General features: G+C 47.1%; 1 protein-coding gene across 5 annotated transcripts in view; it reads right to left on the bottom strand.

Moving 5' to 3' along the window:
* PHF3 (PHD finger protein 3) overlaps positions 1–20,872 on the bottom strand; it is a 322,047-nt gene that overhangs the window by 170,493 nt on the left and 130,682 nt on the right. The window lies entirely within an intron of this gene.

The raw sequence follows: 20,872 nt of genomic DNA, 5'->3' as shown, positions 1-20,872 counted from the left end.
CGAGGTCCATAGGATCCACAGTGAGAGACATTGGGATGTAGGTGTTTGGAAAGGACAGGGCACCAAACAGTTAAAGCTTTTAGAGCTCCCAAGATGCTCCGGTCCTTCCCTCCTATACCCCACCCACAAGCACAGGCTATTCAGTTTTATCAACATGCCCAAGGCAGGAGCAGGATAGGAGTGAAGGAAGACTGGTACACACAAGAAACACACTCTCACTAAATAGAGAAGGGACCGGTAGCCAAGAGAAGAAACCCATAGAAGCAATGTGCGTCAGGGTGGGTGCCCTGTGGATCCTATGGACCTCGAAGAGAGAGAGTTAACAAAAGTAAGTTTTACCACTACTCTAATTTTCTTCTTCTGGGTCCATAGTCTCCACAGGGAGAAACATAAGGGATGTCCCAAAGCAGCTATTTAAGGGAAGGGAAGCTCCTTAGTAGAGAGGATCCAGTGTCCAAATTAAGCATCCTGAGGGGTAACTATATCAAAGGCATAGAACCTAAGAAAGGTGTGAACAGAAGACCGCATGGCTGCTATGCACAGTTGTTCAGCAGAAGTGTCACAGCGGACTGCCCACGAAGGACTCACAGAGCGAGTAGAATGGGCAGAGACTGTAGCCGGCAAAGGGCGGTCAACCTGCGTGTAAGCCTGTGAAACAGACATGCAAAGCCATCTGGTCAGAGTCTGCTTATCAGCTGGCCAGTCCCTCTTGTGAAAGCCATAGAGGACAAAGAGAGAATACATTTTCCTGATGGAACTGGTACATAAATATGAAGAACCCGAACCACATCCAAGGAGGCTTCTCTTGCTGAGAGGTCCAGGGATTGGAAGGCTAGAACCATGATATCTTTGTTAAGGTGGAAACTGTACCCTACCTTAGGGAGGTAGCCAGATTGGGTTCGAAGGACAGCTCTGTCCCGATGAAAGATCAGGTAGGGTGACAGGAGAATGCCCCTAAATCCAGCACCCTTCGGGCAGATGCAATAGCCAGTCAACCACTTGAGGTCCACTGAGTCCAGAGGTTTAAACGGGGGCTCCTAAAGTGCTGACAAATCCCACAAAGCCACTAGAGGGACAAAGGGAGGTGGAATACGAAGTACACCTTAAAGGTGCGAAAATCAGGCAGTGGAGCAATTAGTGCCTGGAACCAGACTGACAGAGCAGAGATGTGCACTTTCAGAGATGCCAGACGGAGTCCGGGATCCGAGGATCTGGGAAACTCCAAAAAGCATGATTTGAATCACAGAGCAGTAGAAACCTTTGGACTCTAGGAGGGATAACTCAATATCCATGCCGTGAAAGACAGGCAAGCCAGTTCTGGGTGCAGACAGGGACCCTGTGACAAGAAGTCTGGTCGCAGAGGTAGTAGAAATGGAGCGTCTACGGAGAGAATCTGCATATTGGTGAACCATTGGCACCTGGGCCATGCTGGAGCTTTAAACAGGACGATGCCTTCTTCTTGCTTGTACTTGAGAAGAAACCTGGGAAAGAGGGAGACCAGAGGGAAGAGGTACGCCAGATGGAAGGTCGAATTCACTGCCAGGGCATCCACAAAGTCTGCTTCGGGGTCTCTTGTTCTGGACCAATACACTGTAACCTTATGGTTGTGTCGTGAGGCCATGAGGTCCACATCCGGTAGGCCCCATTTGTCCAGGAGGATCTCAAAGACTTCTGGGTGTAAAGCCCATTCGCCGGCGTGTACGTCGTGATGGCTGATAAAGTCCACCTCCCAGTTGAGTATCCCTGGGATGAACACTGCCGAAATGCCCAAGAGATGACGTTTCTGCCCATCTGAGAATGGGCGCTACTCCCTGCATTGCCAACAGACTGCGAATGCCTCCCTGATGATTGAGGTAGGCCACCGCAGTGGCGGTGTTGGACTGGACCTGGATGGGCCTGCCCTGGAGTGAGTGCTCTGTAAACAGCTCGGAGCTCCAGGATGCTGACTGTCAAGTAACTCTCGGTGGGTTTCCAATGGCCCTGAAAGAAGTGTTGGACAGTCACTGCGCTCCATCCACAGAGACTGGCATATGGGGTAAGAAGAACCCAATCCAGAATCCAGAAAGGGTGACCCCTGTCTGTAGCCAGCAGGAAAGGCACAGGCAAACTTATGGAGAGAGGACCAATCAATGTGTGGTACCTGATCCGACGATGTTGCCCATTCCACCTGGATAGTATTAGGTGTTGAAGGGACCTGGCATGGAACTGGGCATACTTCACCATATCGAAGGTGATTACCATGGACCCCAAGACCTGCATTGTGAGTTACTTGACACTCGGCTGCCGTAAAGTACTAGAGTACTCGTTCCCCCAGGAGGAGGCCCACCCTGTCAGGCTGAGGGTTTATCTGCAGACTTGGTGGCTGGACGTCTGGAAGCCAAAGCCTGTTTCGGGACTTGGAGGCCTTCATGGAAGTAGATTGTCGAGGGAAGGACTGTCTTTTAGCTTAGGTGGGGGCTAAATGACCAAACTGAAGATATCCGAGGCTGCAGGGTAGATGCTGAGGGCAGGAAAGCAGTTTTAGAGGCTGCAAGGGTAGCCACTATGTTCTGCAACTCTGCACCAAAAAGAACCTCCCCAGTGTAAGGCAGTGTTTTGAGGGTCTTCTTGGAATTAGTGTCAGCTTTCCAAGAGCGCAGCCAGATAATTCTGAAGGCTACTACCGAAGTAGCAGACACCTTGGAATGTATGAGGCCGGTATCCAAAGCCGCTTCACCTAAGTAGGAGGCTGCTTCCCTAATATGGGTGATGTGAGACAGCTGTTCCCTGGCAACGTCAGAGGAAAAGCTTTCCTCTAAAGCCATTTAATGGCTCCTGTAAGAGAATAGACCGATTTAAGGCAAGCTTAATTTTTCTATCCGCAGTCTCCTTCAGGGAAGATGCAGTCGAGATAGAGAGGGTAGAGCTCTTAACCATGTACGCCACGTTGGAATCCACTGTAGGGGGAATCTCCCACTTGGCACAATCAGCAGAAGGGAAAGGGTAAAAAGAAACCTGGTGTTTTGGTATCTGGAACTTATTAGGGGTACTCATACGCATGAGGTCATTAAGCTGATCTGACTGAGGAAATTTAGCCTTTACAACCTTCTGGCGTTTGAAAAGCAGAACATTTGGTTTAGGAGCAGGCTCCTCCTCTTCTATTTGTAGAATGGATGTCACTGCTCGCAGTAGCACAGGTACATCCAAGGTAGAATGATGCTCCTCCTCACCTTTAGGGGACTCAGGAAAAGAGAGACGTCTGCCTCATCAGCCTCCCCAGATGACCCCTCAGAATCGGAAAGCTACATAGACTGTGAGAATGGCACAGCAGGCCTAACTGCTTTAGTGGTTAAGGGTCTGTCCCATTGTAACATCTGTTGAAAGGCTGTAGAAGTTTGGGCCAGGTGAGGATTCCCCTTACCTATCCAGCCCGTGCTCCGGCCGCAGTCTGGGCTGTCCCCCGGGAGCCGGCTAGCAGAGATCCCCCGGTGCCAGCCAGAATCACCATTCCAGTTACTGGTGTTGCGGCGCGAGTGGGGAGTTGACAGATCAGCAGCGCTGGTGTCCTTAGGACTGCCTAGTGCTGCTTACTCAAATTCAAGTAAAGGAAAAATAAATAAAAACTGAACCCAAAAGCTTGGGGCTGCTTAAAAGCTGCCCCACTGTTAAAAGGTGCATCCGGCTCCTGCCGGCACCAAGACAAAAATAGCCTGAGCTGTGGCGGGGTACAAAGGGGGAAGGACCGGAGCATCTTGGGAGCTCTAAAAGCTTTAACTGTTTGGTGACCGGTCCTATCCAACCGCCTACACCCCAATCTCTCTCCTTGTGGAGACTATGGACCCTGAAAAAGAAAAGGAAATCTCATACAAAAGGATGGCAAACTAAAGCCTGTGAATAAAAATGTTTTTGGTTAGTTACTATTGCATTAGATTGTGGTCTCTAGTTAGCGCATATAAAAAAAAAAGTAAAATAATTAACATGTGACTTGGAACTTTTCTGCTGAAGTTCCATATTTAATTTCAAAAAACAGACCTACATGGGAATATTGAGCAGCAGATTTGGGGTGAAATCTACAAAATCTATCTATAAATACAATGCACTGTTTAAAAACACATATATATTAAGATTGACCTTTGTTTTTGGTCAATACTTCTCCTGTGTAGGGTACTAATTGCAAAACGACAAGGAGTTACATTGGTTGTCTCATATGTCAAATATAAGATTATTATGCCATCAATCTCTTTTCTGTAAAGTACTCCATGGCAGCCATACTATAAACTAGTAAATCCTTCCCAAAGGATAGACAGGGAAATATATCAGACTGCCTAATTCCTCTATATAGCTTAGCATCTCTTATTCTGCCTTGTTTTTGTGTGGCTTTTTCAAATGAGATAAAATGATATATTTCATAATGTTGTTGACTGCCATGGAGCACTTGGTAAGAATCATTGGTGAGAAAACACTTTCAAAATTTTTTTTATTATTATTATTACTACTACCATACTATGGGATGTACCCAAAAAATAAATAGGGAGAGCTATAAACTTAAAAGGTACATACTTATGTAACTGAATACAACATTTTTTATTTTATTTTGTTGCCCATTGAAGAACTTGATTTCTACAGTGGGTAACTAAAATATGTGAAGCAGAATTACTTGTAAATGTGTGAATAACACAGCATGATGCTGCCATGCAGAGATCCTTCACTGATTGCTGTGGCTTTCGTGCCCATGAAGCGGTCACTGCCCTTGTTGAGGATGCCTTGGGGACTTTGAATACCTTATGAATTATATATATATATTTATTGCTGTTTTGGTCCTGACAACAGGGTTTGGAGCCCCGAAACGTTGATCTATAGGATTAAACTGGTTTTGTCTAAATTGCTGCCTCTGAGTGCCCTTTCTTTTCTGGACAACTATTTCTTCTGGAACCTGAGTCATTTGAGATAGATATATATATACACACATACACACACACATACATACATACATACATACATACATACATACATACATACATGCAAACACACACACAATGAGTTCTCTAATGCATTTAGAGGTATAGGTATTGTAATGGTTAGTATTAGTATTACCACCTCACAGCACTAAGGTCATGGAACGATTCTCACCATAACCCTAACTCTGTGGTGTTAGTATATTCTCCCCATACTTGCATGGGTGTCCTTCAGTACTCCGGTTTCCTCCCACAATCTAAAAAATATACTGGTAGGTTAATAGACTCCTGACAAAAATTAACCCTATTGTGTAAATGTGTATATGTACATGGGCAGACTAGATAAGCCAAGTGGTTCTTATCCGCCGTAAAAAACGGGATTTTGGTACTTACCGGTAAATCCATTTCTCAGATTCTACAGGGGACACTAGAAGATCATTACGGTGGGGTATAGATGGTGGTCAAGTGGAGCTGGCACTTTAAATTCTTTAGAATTGTGACTGGCTCCTCCCCTCTATGCCCCCCCTACAGACCAGTTTGAAAACTGAGCTCAAGAGAAGATGTCTCGATACAAAACGACAGAGGAGAAAAAGAGCCAGAACATTGAAATACATTATATATATATATATATATATATATATATATCCCTACCTGAGATGGCACCTGAGCAGCGAGATTTGGAAGGGGAGTGCCGGTCCTAACAGACTCTGTATGTATGTATGTATGTATGTATGTATGTATGTATGTATATATATATATATATATATATATATATATATACACACACACACATTATATATATTTATATATATATTTATACATATACACACACATTATATATATATATATATATATTTATATATACACACACACACATACACAGTGGGGCAAAAAAGTATTCCACCGATTGTGCAAGTTGACCCACTTAAAAAGATGAGAGAGGTCTGTAATTTCCATCATAGGTACACTTCAACTGTGAGAGACAGAATATGAAAAAAAAAAACCTAGGAAATCACATTGTCTGATTTTAAACAATTTATTTGTATATTTTTGCAGAAAATAAATATTTGGACAATCAAAAAGTTTAACTCAATACTTTGTAATATGACCTCGATTGGCAAATACAGAGGTCAAACATTCCCTGTTGTTCTTGACCAGGTTTACAAACACTGTAGCAGGTATTTTGGACACTCTTCCATGCAGATCTTCTCTAGATCTGTCATGTTTTGGGGCTGTCGCCGTGCAACACGGACTTTCAACTCCCTCCACAGATTTTCTATTGGGTTGAGGTCTGGAGACTGGCTAGGCCATTCTAGGACCTTGAAATGCTTCTTATGGAGCAACTCTTTAGTTGCCCGGGCGGTGTGTTTGGGGTCATTGTCATGCTGGAAGACCCAGCCACGTTCCATCTTCAATGCTCTTACTGAGGGAAGGAGCATTTTTGCCCAAAATCTCACGATACATGGCCCCATTCATCCTCTCCTTAATACGGATCAGTCGTCCTGTCCCCTTTGCAGAAAAGCAGCCTCAAAGCATGATGTTTCCACCCCCATGCTTCACAGTGGGTATGGTGTTCTTGGGATGCCATTCATCATTCTTCTCGCTCCAAACACGGCGATGGGAGTTTATACCAAAAAGTTTGATTTTGCTCTCATCTGACCACATTACATTCTCCCAATCCTCCTCTGGATCATCCAGATGGTCACTGGTAAACTTTAGACGGGCCTGGACATGTGCTGGCTTAAGCAGGGGGACCTTTCAGGCGCTGCAGGATTTGAATCCATGACGACGTAGTGTGTTACTAATGGTAACCTTTGTGACTATGGTCCCAGCTCTCGAGGTCATTGACCAGGTTCCACCGTGTAGTTCTGGGCTGATTCCTCACCGTTCTCAAGATCATTGATACCCCACGAGGTGAGATCTTGCATGGAGCCCCAGGTCCAGGGAGATTGTCAGTGATCTTGTATTTCTTCCATTTTTTAATAATTGCGTCAACAGTTGATCTCTTCTCACCAAGCTGCTTGCCTATTGTCGAGTAGCTCATCCCAGGCTTGTGCAGCTCTACAATTTTGTCCCTGGTGTCCTTAAGACAGCTCTCTGTTCTTGGCCATGGTGGAGAGGTAGCAGTCTGACTGTTTGAGGGTGTGGACAGGTGTCATTTATACAGATAACCAGTTCAAACAGGTGCCATTAATACAGGAAACGAGTGGAGGATAGAAGAGCTTCTTAAAGAAGAAGTAACAAGTCTGTGAGAGCCAGAAAACTTGCTGCTTGGTAGGTGTCCAAATATTTATTTTCCACAAGAATATACAAGTAAATTGTTTAAAAATCATACAATGCGATTTCCTGGGGGGGTTTTCAGATTCTGTCCCTCACAGCTGAAGTGTACCTATGATGGAAATTACAGACCTCTCATCTTTTTAAGTGGGTCAACTTACACAATCGGTGGCTGTCCAAATACTTTTTTGCCCCACTGTTTGTGTGTGTATATGTGTATATATGTGTATATGTGTATATATGTGTATATATATACATACATACATACATACATACATACACACACACACACACACACACACACACACACACACACAAGAAACAAAAGTCACTGTTATCAGTCAACCAAACCATGAATAACTGTGAAGAAATCTCCCACACTGGGGACACTAAACCAAAAGACGTCCAGCGCTGGGAGGGCATCCAGTGTCCCTTTTGGAATCAGAGAAATGGATTTACCGGTAAGTACCAAAATCCCATTTTCTCCTTCATCCACTAGGGGACACTAGAGGATCATTACGGTGGGGACGTACCAGAGCTCCCATTACGGGCGGAAAAGCGCTGAGAGTCCTGTAGTACCACTCGGCCAAACTGAGAAGCCGAAGCCACAAAAGTATCAAACTTGTAGAACTTGATAAAAGTATGTTTCCCAGACCAGGTTGCCGCTCTACACAACTGCGTCAAAGAAACTCTTCTAGCAACCGCCCAGGAAGAGCCAACTGAACAAGTTGAATGGACGGACACCGAAGTAGGTGGAGGCAGCAAGATACGCCTGTCTAATAGCAAATCTAATCCAACGAGCTAATGTCTGTTTTGAGGCCGGCCAACCAGGCCTGGCGGCATCATAGAGAACAAATAGAGCATCCGTCTTGCGTAAGTCAGCTGTTCTCTCTACATAAATCCGCTGGGCCAGAACAACGTCCAGGGATCTGGAAGAGGGAGAGTCGACAGAGTACCGGGACTACAATAGGCTGATTATTTGAAAAGCTGAAAATACCTTAGGTAAAAGAGACCTGTGAGTGCGGAGTTCTGCTTTGTCCTCATGGAAAATCAAATATGAAGGACAGCATGAGAGAGCTCCTAACTCAGAGACTCTCCGAGCTGAGGCCAGAGCCAACAGTAAAACCACCTTCCATGTAAGAAATTTGAGGTCCAGCGATTCCAGGGGCTCAAACAAGGATGATTGTAAAAACGAGAGAACCGTATCCAGATCTCAAGGAGCTGTGGGAGGGACAAACGGTGGCTTAAGACATATAACCCCCTGAAGAAAAATCTGTACCTCAGGCGGTAAAGCCAATTTTCTTTGGAAACAAAATGGAAAGGGCGGAGACTTGATCCTTTAGTTACCCTAGGCTCAAACGCGCCGAGAAGTCAGCCTGGAGGAAAAGCAGAAGCCTGGCCAACCTAAAGGAAGTAGTTGAGAAGTGACGGAGCTCACACCATGAGATGTACAGTATGACCTCCAGATGCGGTAATAGTGTCTGGAAGTGACTTCCTTTCTAGCACTCATCATAGTAGGAATTACTGGTGTTGGGATGACCTTTTGTCTTAAAAGTTCCCTCTCAACAACCATGCCATCAAACGTAGCCGCTGTAAGTCCAGATAAATGAAAGGACCATTTAATAGTAAATCCTGTCTCAGAGGTAGCGGCCACGGGTCGTCTATTTGTAACTGAAGTAGGTCGCTGTACCAAGTTCTTTGAGACCAGCCCGGAGCTACGAAGAGAACGCTAATGGCCTTCCGTTTGATTCTCTTGAGGAGGCGCGGTAATAGGGGAAATGGAGCAAAAGGGTACACGAAATGTAAAGTCCAAGGGATCGTCAATGTGTTGCCCGCCTCCGCCTCTGGATCTCTGGTGCGATTGCAATACCGAGGATGTTTGTGGTTCCTCCTGTACGCCATGAGATCTCTCTGCGGGAGTAACCATCGATGAACCAGTTACTGAAAAACCTGAGGATGCAGTTCACATTCGCCTGGATGCATATCCTGACGACTTAAGTAATCGGCCTCCCAGTTCTCCACATCTGGTATGAACACCCCCGATATTGCTACTGCATACCTTTCGGCCCATAGTAGGATATTGGTGACCTCCTTCATAGCGGCTCTGCTGCAGGTTCCGCCTTGGCGATTTATATATACCACTGCCGTGGTATCGTTGTCTGACTGCACACACATTGCAAGTTCTTGTAGGAGATGACTGGCCAATAGGAGAGCATTGCATACAGCCTGAAGTTCCAGAATATTGATAGGTAGAGTCTGTTCTTGGAAAGTCCAGAGTCCCTGGAATTTGTAATCTAGAGTCACCGCTCCCCATCCGGAGGCTGGCATCCATTGTGAGAAGCACCAAATCCGTGAGGTCAGAGACCCTGCCTTTGGACAGATTTGTCGTCTTCAGCCATCAAAGCAATGACAGACGCATCCTGGGGCTTAGCTGAACTATCTGATGATACAAAGATGCGAACCTGACCATTTGAAAAGGAGATCTAGTTGAAACGGCCTGGAGTGGAACCTCCCTACTGTACTGCTTCGAACGCAGCTGCCATCTTCCCCAGAAGACGAATGCAAAGATGAATTGAAACTCTGCGATGTTGTAAGACCAACCGAACCAACTCTTGAATGGACTAAAACTTGTCATGAGGGAGAAATATCTTCTGAAGCAGTGTCCATGATCATCCCTAGGAACTGAATTCGCTGTGTCGGCTGCAAATGAGACTTCTGGACAGTTATGATCCATCCGTGTCTCCTGAGTAAATCCTGGGCTGTTCTCATATCGTCTACTAACTTCTCCGATGACTGGGCCTTTAGGAGAAGATCGTCTAAGTACGGGACAATGTTCACCGCTTGAGAGCGCAATCCATCATCACTGCCACCACCTTTGTGAAAACTCGAGGTGCTGTAGAAAGACCAAAAGGTATGGCTTGGAACTGAAAATGTTAATCTTTTACCGCATATCGGAGAATGGGACGGCCAAATTGGTATATGGAGGTAAACATCCCTGATGTCTATTGACACCATAAAATCCCCTGCTTCTAGACCATTTATGACTGAGCACAGGGACTCCATCTTGAATTTAAATATTCTCAAAAAATGATTGAGACTCTTCAAATTCAGAATGGGTCTTACCGAGCCGTCCTGCTTCGGCACCATGAACAAACTGGAATAAAATCCCTGTTTTTGCTGGTGGAAGGGTACTGGAACTATGACACCCTTTTCCTGTAGTTTCTGTACTGGCAGGAGAAGAGAATCCCGACGCTCTTGTGAAACTGGTAAATCTGTTGTAAAATATCATGGAGGAGGGTTTAACTGAAACTCGAGTTTGTACCCCTGTATAATAATGTCTCTTACCGAGGCCTGTGTGCCGGTTTCCGACCAAATCTGTCTGAAATTTAGAAAACGAGCTTCCACACTGGGATACCCCAGGAGGGAAGGGAGCCCGTCATGCGGTGGGCTTAGTGGCCGGTTCAGGATCCAGCTATAAGGCAGCTGTAGCTGCTGCATGCCAACGTCCTCTGCCATTGCACGTCCTCTGAATTTTGCCGGAACCCGAAAGACCGGAAAAACGGTCCAGAATAAGTCGTCCTGGGAGGTGGAGCTGCAGAAGGAAGATACGTCGACATACCTACCATGGCCTTGGAGATTAGTGTCCAGTTCCTGACCAAACAGGAACTAGCCATTCAACGGTATTGGTTTACCGCCTTTTTGGGAGTCTGCATCCGCTTGCCATTGCCTAAGGAAGAGCGCACGGCGTGCTGAAATTGACAAGGCCAATATCCTGGATCCGATGGTTCCAGCATCCTTGGATGCTTCCCCCAAATATACAGCAGACTCTCTGATATGTTCTGCCAGTGTAATCAATTGATCTGTAGGGAGACCAGATTGTAAATCCGTTACCAATTGTTCTGCCCAGGCTTTTATCGCCTTGTTAACCCACGTACCAACCAGGGTAGGGCGAATAAGTACCCCTGCTGCTGAGTAAACAGACTTTAAGGCATTTTCTAACCTGCGGTCTGCTTGTTACTTTAATGAGGGAGCGCTAGCTACCGGTAAGACAGTTTGCGTGTGAAGACTCAGCTACGCGATCACCGTGCTCCGGAGTGTAGCTCCGCCCCCCGCCTCTGGCGCCTGTGCTAAACGGGGAATTTAAAAATGGTCTGTCTCTAAGCGGTCAGCACTGAAGTACCACTGCTGTGCAGAGCGGCTCCGGTACTCAGCGCAGGGAAACACTGTGCCCTGCAGTAAGCTGCTCTGGAGACTCTGCTAGTCAGAGCTCCGTGTATACTCACCCCCTGCCTTGCTGAACCGGCTGGGAAATGGTTGTGGGGACCCTAGCAGACAATGCATGCAGTCTCTGTACAAGTACCTCCGGGACTGATGTCTCTGTAGCCGGGACAATGGCTGCAGTTTAAAGAAACTGTGCCAAAGTCCCATCTGCAGCTCCCACTTTGCAGACAGACAGGGGCAGTAGGCTGCCTGTCTGTCCTCAGCTTGAAAATATAGAAATCTTTGGAGAAGCCCAGAGAGGACCGGCTCCCTCAGGCACATTTTTCCAACTGGTCTGTAGAGAGGGGGGGATAGGGGGAGGAGCCAGTCACAATTCTAAAGAATTTAAAGTGCCGATTCCACTTGACCACCATCTATACCCCACTGTAATGATCCTCCAGGGTCATCTGGTGGATGAAGGAGAAATCTATGTTTATGTTTTAAGTCTATTTAGTTTGCTCCAGCCCTTCTCTTGCTCACGTGGGAAGAACAAACAGGTGTTCTGCCTTCCGGATATTTGACTTGCAATAAATACATTTAAATGGCTCTTATGAGATCCAGGAGTATGCAATTTTTTTCTTTGTCCACATTCTTGGGTTGAGCATAGAAGGACAGTAATGTCATTTCTTGATTCAGATGGACTAAAGACACCACTTCAGGTTCAAAGGCTGTATTGGTCCTCAATACCACTGTCTATAAAAAACATTTAGGAAAGCTTTTCTAGCCAGTAATGCTTGCAGTTGACACACTCTACTGGCCAGCAACAAAATAACTTTAAGTGTCAAAACTTTACGTTCCACTGTGCAAGGGCAGCCATCAGGGGGGGGACCTGTGGGGTCTGGAGTCCGGGGCCCTTATAGAGAGGAGGGCCCACCACTGGTTCCTACAACACCTGGAGAGCTGCACAGGCAGCGCAACAACGGCAGGCTGATGTGCATTGAGTACTTAAAACAAGCCTTCCCTGCACATCAGCTCTAAGAATCGTTCCTGCAGGTCCGCAATGCTCCACCCATATGTCATGTCATGATGTGTGACAGCACATAGGGGTGGAGCGGTGCAGCAGAACCTTTTTTTTGGGAGTGGGTCCTGTCTATTTTGTCACTCCCGGGTCCCACAATTTCTGATGCCAGCCCTGCTATGTGCTATGACAGACTTAACCTGACGATAGGTTGTTTGAATTTGTTCAGTCCAGCTCCCCCTTCTTTTCTGTATATGTGTCTATGTATTGTACACTTGAAGGTGAGGCTCCTTCACTTTGGCACTGGCACCCCTCCCATTGACTGTTTTAATTAGCAGAGCTTCCTTTATTTCAGATCACACATTAATAAGGGCTCTATTTGAAAGTAAGACCTAGATAAATTTATATAATGTGACAGTATTACAGATATTAGGGAACCATGAAATGTAGTCACCTGGTCGCGGTGCATGGGACCAGATATTTGCAGAAATGTGTGCTAAGATCTTAATTTATACTCCATGCTAATAGTGAGGGTTTATTTAAATTATTTTTACAATCAGTGTTCTTAGAGCTAGTAATGTGCATCAGCATTTTTCTTCCTCCAACACAGTATAAGAAGCAATCCAGCTCCCCTGTCTTTACTCTATATATCTGAATTGCTTGACAGACCCTGACAGTTTTCTTTTGAGTGCAGAAATTTACACTTTCAGAGTTGCTGGTGTAAATCCCTTAATAAATCCATCATGTATTAACTCTAGCACTTGTGAGAATGTTGATTTAATTGGAATAAATTTACGGCCCGATTCAGATCTGATCACTGTTGTGTGATTTCGAAGGGCACCCGATTTTCGATAGACTGCGCATGGATTGTAATGCGCACGCGCGAGCCCAAACAGCAAAAGAATCCAGCAAAAAAAATTTAACGCTAGGTGTACGAAAGGTGATTGACAGGAAGTGGACATTTGGGGGTGGTAACTGGTAGTTTTCTGATAGTGTCAGGAAAAACGCAGGTGTTCCCAAGTGTTTTAAGGGAGGGTGCGTGGCGTCAGCTCCAGCCACAAACAGCCTGTTGCTATCACACTGTAGGAGTAGGTCCTGGGCTACGCACAGACTGGAAAAAACATTCAATGGTGAGTTGCAAACGGATTTGCAACTGACCGGTGTGTGCAGAGATTTTCGCAAGGCGTACGCAGACATGCACGGGGCGGGTATTCACTCTGTTTGGGCAGTGACTATGTGATCCCAAACCTCTACAAATTCGCAGAGGAAAGATCAGGATTGAATCAGGCCCTTAGTACCACCCAAGAAAAAAAATCTCTCTACACTTTATAGTAGGCTTCCGTGATGGAAAAAATAAGATTTTAAACCTACCGGTAAATCTTTTTCTCGTAGTCCGTAGAGGATGCTGGGGACTCCGTAAGGACCATGGGGATAGACGGGCTCCGCAGGAGACATGGGCACTTTAAGAAAGACTTTAGGAATGGGTGTGCACTGGCTCCTCCCTCTATGCCCCTCCTCCAGACGTCAGAGAAACTGTGCCCAGAGGAGACGGACAGTACGAGGAAAGGATTTTTGTTAATCCAAGGGCAAGATTCATACCAGCCACACCAATCACACCGTATAACTTGTGATATACTAACCAGTTAACAGTATGAAACCAACATAGCATCAGTCCAAGACCAACGAAAACTATAACATAACCCTTATGTAAGCAAAACTATATACAAGTCTTGCAGAAGTAGTCCGTACTTGGGACGGGCGCCCAGCATCCTCTACGGACTAGGAGAAAAAGATTTACCGGTAGGTTTAAAATCTTATTTTCTCTTACGTCCTAGAGGATGCTGGGGACTCCGTAAGGACCATGGGGATTATACCAAAGCTCCCAAACGGGCGGGAGAGTGCAGATGACTCTGCAGCACCGATTGAGCAAACAGGAGGTCCTCCTCAGCCACGGTATCAAACTTATAGAACTTTGCAAAAGTGTTTGAACCCGACCAAGTAGCAGCTCGGCATAGTTGTAGTGCCGAGACCCCTCGGGCAGCCACCCAAGACGAGCCCACCTTCCTAGTGGAATGGGCCTTGACCGATTTCGGTAATGGCAACCCAGCCGTAGAATGCGCCTGCTGAATCGTGTTACAGATCCAGCGAGCAATAGTCTGCTTTGAAGCAGGGGCGCCAACCTTGTTGGCTGCATATAAGACAAACAGTGCTTCTGTTTTTCTGACTCTAGCCGTTCTGGCCACGTAAATTTTCAAAGCCCTGACTACATCAAGGGACTCGAAATCCTCCAAGTCTCGCGTAGCCACAGGCACCACAATAGGTTGGTTCATATGAAAAGATGACACTACCTTAAGCAAGAATTGAGGACGGGTCCGCAATTCCGCTCTATCCATATGGAAAACCAGATAGGGGCTTTTATAAGACAAAGCCGCCAATTCCGACACTCGCCTAGCCGAAGCCAAGGCTAATAACATGACCACCTTCCAAGTGAGATATTTTAACTCCACCGTTTGAAGTGGTTCAAATCAGTGCGAATTAAGGAAACTCAACACCACGTTTAGGTCCCAAGGCGCCACCGGAGGTATAAAAGGAGGCTGAATATGCAGCACTCCCTTCACAAATGTCTGTACTTCTGGGAGAGAAGCCAATTCTTTTTGAAAGAAAATGGATAAGGCCGAAATCTGAACCTTAATGGAGCCTAATTTTAGGCCCAAATTTACTCCAGTCTGTAGGAAGTGAGGGAAACGGCCCAGATGAAATTCTTCCGTAGGAGCATTCCTGGCCTCACACCAAGAAACATATTTTCGCCATATACGGTAATAATGTTTAGCTGTCACGTCCTTCCTAGCCTTTATCAGCGTAGGAATGACCTCATCCGGAATGCCTTTTTCCGCTAGGATCCTGCGTTCAACCGCCATGCCGTCAAACGCAGCAAGTCTTGGAACAGACAGGGCCCCTGTTGCAACAGGTCCTGTCGTAGAGGAAGAGGTCACGGATCTTCTGTGAGCATTTCCAGCAGTTCCGGATACCAGGTCATTCGTGGCCAATCTGGAACAATGAGAATTGTTCTCACTCCTCTTTTTCTTATTATTCTCAACACCTTGGGTATGAGAGGAAGAGGAGGAAATACATAGACCGACTGGAACACCCACGGTGTCACTAGGGCGTCTACAGCAACCGCCTGAGGGTCTTTTGATCTGGCGCAATACCTCTGTAGCTTTTTGTTGAGGCGGGATGCCATCATGTCTATCTGGGGCAGTCCCCACTGACTTGCAATCTGTGCGAAGACTTCCTGATGTCCACACTCTCCTGGATGCAGGTCATGTCTGCTGAGAAAGTCTGCTTCCCAGTTGTCCACTCCCGGAATGAACACTGCTGACAGTGCGCTTACAAGATTTTCCGCTCAGCAAAGAATCCTGGCGGCTTCCGCCATTGCCACTCTGCTCCTTGTGCCGCCTTGGCGGTTTACATGAGCCACTGCGGTGATGTTGTCTGACTGGATCAGAACTGGTCGGTCGCGCAGTAAGGTCTCCGCTTGACGTAGGGCGTTGTATATGGCCCTCAGTTTCAGGATGTTGATGTGAAGACAAGTCTCTTGACTGGACCAAAGACCTTGGAAGTTTCTTCCCTGTGTGACTGCTCCCCAAACTCGTAAGCTCGCGTCCTTGGTCACCAGGATCCAGTCCTGAATGACGAACCTGCGGCCTTCTAGAAGGTGAGCACTCTGCAGCCACCACAGGAGAGATACCCTGGCTCTGGGGGACAGGGTGATCAACCGATGCATTTGTAGATGCGACCCGGACCATTTGTCCAATAGGTCCCATTGGAAAGTCCTCGCATGGAACCTGCCGAAGGGAATGGCTTCGTATGATGCCACCATCTTTCCAAGGACTCGAGTGCAGTGATGCACTGACACCTGTTTTGGCTTCAATAAGTTCCTGACTAGAGTCATGGGTTCCTGAGCTTTTTCTATCGGAAGATCAACCTTTTTCTGGTCTGTATCCAGAATCATGCCCAAGAAAGTCAGACGAGTCGTAGGAACCAACTGCGACTACGGGATGTTGAGAATCCAGCCGTGTTGCTGTAACACCTTCAGTGAAAGTGACACGCTGTTCAGTAACTGCCCTCTTGTGCTCGCTTTTATGAGGAGATCGTCTAAGTACTGGATAATTGTGACTCCTTGCTTGTGCAGGAGCACCATAATTTCCGCCATTACCTTAGTGAAAATCCTCGGGGCCGTGGAAAGCCCAAACGGCAACGTCTGAAATTGGTAATAACAATCCTGTACCGCAAATCTCAGGTACGCCTGATGAGGTGGATAAATGGGAACATGAAGGTATGCATCCTTTATGTCCAGAGATACCATAAAATCCCCCCTTTCCAGGCTGGCGATGACCGCTCTTAGCGATTCCATCTTGAACTTGAACCTCTTCAAGTATAGGTTCAGGGATTTTAAATTTAAAATGGGTCTGACCGAACCGTCCGGTTTCGGGACCACAAATAGGGTTGAGTAATATCCCTTCCCTTGTTGAAACAGGGGAACCTTGACCACCACCTGTTGAAGATACAATTTGTGAATTGCATGTAACACTATCTCCCTTTCCGGGGGAGAAGCTGGTAGGGCCGATTTGAAAAACAGGCGAGGAGGCACCTCTTCGAATTCCAGCTTGTAACCCTGGGAAACAATTTCTATTGCCCAGGGATCCACCTGTGAGTGAACCCAGATGTGGCTGAAAATTCGAAGACGTGCCCCCACTGGGGCGGACTCCTGTAGGGGAGCCCCAGAGTCATGCGGTGGATTATGTAGAGGCCGGGGAGGACTTCTGTTCCTGGGAACTAGCTGTGTTATGCAGCTTTTTTCCTCTGCCCTTACCTCTGGCAAGAAAGGACGCACCTCGTACTTTCTTGTTTCTTTGTGATCGAAAGCACTGCATTTTATAATGTGGTGCTTTCTTAGGCTGTGGGGGAATATAAGGTAGAAAATTTTAATTACCCGCTGTAGCCGTGGAGACCAGGTCCGAGAGACCGTCCCCAAACAATTCCTCACCCTTGTAAGGTAAAAACTCCATATGCTTTTTTCCATATGCATCACCTGTCCATTGCCGGGTCCATAGGACACGTCTAGCAGAAATGGACATCGCGTTGATTATAGAACCCAGTAGACTAATGTCTCTTTGAGCATCTCTCATATATAAGTCCGCATCTTTTATATGCCCTAGGGTCAATAAAATGGTATCCTTATCTAAGGTCTCAATATCCGCTGATAAGGTATCTGTCCATGCTGCTACCGCGCATATATACCCAGGCCGACGCAATCGCCGGTCTGAGTAAGGTACCAGAATGTGTGTAAATGGACTTCAGGATAACCTCCTGCTTGCGGTCAGCCGGGTCCCTGAGGGTAGCCGTATCTTGGGATGGCAGCGCTACCTTTTTGGATAAGCGTGTTAATGCCTTATCCACCTTAGGGGAGGTTTCCCACCGTATCCTGTCCGTTGGCGGGAAAGCATACGCCATAAGAATCCTTTTGGGAATATGCAGTTTTTTGTCTGGAGATTCCCAAGCTTTTTCACATAATTCATTCAACTCATGTGAGGGGGGAAAGGTGACCTCAGGTTTCTTCCCCTTATACATGTGTACCCTCGTGTCAGGGGGTTCCTCTGTGATATGCAAAACATCTTTTATTGCAATGATCATATATCGAATACATTTAGCCACTTTTGGCTGTAATTTTGCATCATCGTAGTCGACACTGGAGTCAGAATCCGTGTCGGTATCTGTGTCTACAATTTGGGATAGTGGGCGCTTTTGAGACCCCGAAGGTCCCTGCAACATAGGGACAGACATGGGTTGACTCCCTGGCTGTTCCCTAGCTTCAGCTTTGCCTAATCTTTTGTGCAATAAATTTACATTAGCACATAAAACCTTCCACATATCCATCCAGTCAGGTGTCGCGTTGTTGACGGAGACACCACACTCATTCTCTCCTCCTCCTTCCCCTGAAAGCCTTCTACCTCAGACATGTCGACACACGCGTACCAACACACCACACACTCAGGGAATCCTTATCTGAAGACAGTTCCCCCACAAGGCCCTTTGGAGAGACAGAGAGAGAGTATGCCAGCACACACCCCAGCGCTATATGACCCAGGAAAAAACACAATATAATTATATGTTTACCCAGTAGCGCTGTATGTAATGTATAATTGCGCCAAATTATGTGCCCCCCCCCCCTTCTTCAAAACCCTCTTTCACCGTGGATAAGCAGGGGAGAGTCCGGGGAGCTTCCTTTCAACGCTGTGCTGTGGAGAAAATGGCGCTGGTGAGTGCTGAGGGAGAAGCCCCGCCCCCTCGGCGGCGGGCTTCTGTCCCGCTCAAATATTCTGAAACTGGGGCTCATCATATATACAGTGCCCAACTGTATATATGTCTATTTTTGTCAGAAAGAGGTTTATATGCTGCCCAGGGCGGGGCGCCCTCCCCCCCAGCGCCCTGCCCCCTCTAACAGTGACTGCCGTGTGTGAGGTGTAGGGGAGCAATGGCGCACAGCTTCACCGCTGTGCGTTACCTCAGTGAAGATCATGAAGTCTTCTGCCGCCTTTGAAGTCTTCTTTTCTTCTCATACTCACCCGGCTTCTATCTTCCGGCTCTGTGAGGAGAACGGCAGTGCGGCTCTGGGACGGACGGCAAGGGTGAAACCTGCGTACCGATCCCTCTGGAGCTAATGGTGTCCAGTAGCCTAAGAAGCAGAGCCTTGAAACTCACAGAAGTAGGTCAGCTTCTCTCCCCTCAGTCCCTCGATGCAGGGAGTCTGTTGCCAGCAGTGCTCCCTGAAAATAAAAAACCTAACAAATTACTTTCTGACAGGAAACTCAGGAGCAGGGCCGGTGCTAGGGTGTTCGGCGCCCCCCTGCAAACTATAAATTTGCGCCCTCCCATATTCCTTTGGCGCGCGCCGGGAAAAGGGGTGTGGTCTCACAAGTAAGGGGCATGGCCATACAATAGTACCCCCATTTAAAATTACGCCACAATGTAGCACAATCTTATTAATCTTATACGTAATGCCCTACCCGTAGTAGTAGCGTCCTTATATGTAATGCACCCCAGTAATAGTAGCATCCTTATACATAATGCCCCCCAGTAGTAGTAGTGTCCTTATACATAATGCCCCCCCAGTACTAGTAGCGTCCTTATACATAATGCCCCCCAGTAGTAGTAGTGTCCTTTTACATAATGCCCCCCCCCAGTAGTAGTAGCATCCTTGCACATAATCCCCCCCAGTAGTAGTAGCATCCTTATACATAATGCCCCCCCCCCCGTAGTAGTAGTGTCCTTATACATAATGCCCCCTTAGTAGTAGTAGCATCCTTATACATAATGCCCCCCAGTAGTATCGTCCTTATACGTAGTGCACCCCCAGTAGTAGACGCGTCCTTATACGTAATACCCCCCAGTAGTAGTAGCGTCCTTATACCTAGTGCACCCCCAGTAGTAGTAGCGTTCTTACATGTAATGCCCCCCCCCCAGTAGCAGCGTCGTTATACGTAATTCCCCCCTAGAAGTAGTAGCGTCCTTATACGTAATGCCCCCCCAGTAGTAGTAGCGTCCTTATACGTAGTGCACCCCCAGTAGTAGTAGCGTCCTTATACGTAATGTCCCCCCAGTAGTAGTAGCGTCCTTATACGTAATGCCCTCCCAGTAGTAGTAGCGTTCTTATACGTAATGCGCCCCCAGTAGTAGTACCGTCCTTATACATAATGCTCCGCCCAGTAGTAGCATTGTTATACGTAATGCCCTCCAAGTAATAGTAGCGTCCTTATACATAATGACCCCAAGTAGTAGTATCGTCCTTATACGTAATGCCCCCCCCAGTAGTAGTAGCGTCCTTATACGTAGTGCACCCCAGTAGTAGTATCGTCCTTATACGTAATGCCCCCCCCCCACAGTAGTAGTAGCGTCCTTATACGTAATGCCCCCCCCCCAGTAGTAGTAGCGTCCTTATACGTAATGCCCCCCCAGTAGTAGTAGCGTTCTTACATGTAATGCCCCCCCAGTAGTAGCGTCGTTATACGTAATGCCCCCCCCAGTAGTAGCGTCCATAAAGCGCGCGCACAGACATACCTCACACACACACACAATTCACGCATATATACACACACACTTCTCTCTCACCCTCCACTTACCTAAGCCAGTCTCCCTCTGTACAGCAGCCTGGTCTGTGTAGTTCCACCCCCTTCTGGCCCGTTTAGCCACGCCCCATTCCGTCCTGTGTAGCTCCGCCCCCTTCTGTCCCGTACTCGGCGCTGTCACACAGCACAGGTGAGGGGAGGGGAGGGAGGAGGCTTTTCATGCTGCAGGTGCCCGCTGCCAGTGCCTGTCATACAGTGACAGACACAGCACTGGCAGCAGGACCAGCAGGAGGGGGGACAGGACGGCGCAGCAGGGA

Source organism: Pseudophryne corroboree, chromosome 4 (genome assembly GCF_028390025.1).
Source record: "Pseudophryne corroboree isolate aPseCor3 chromosome 4, aPseCor3.hap2, whole genome shotgun sequence".
In the NCBI taxonomy this organism is placed as follows: Eukaryota; Metazoa; Chordata; class Amphibia; order Anura; family Myobatrachidae; genus Pseudophryne; species Pseudophryne corroboree.
This window is presented reverse-complemented; position numbering and strand designations above follow the sequence as displayed.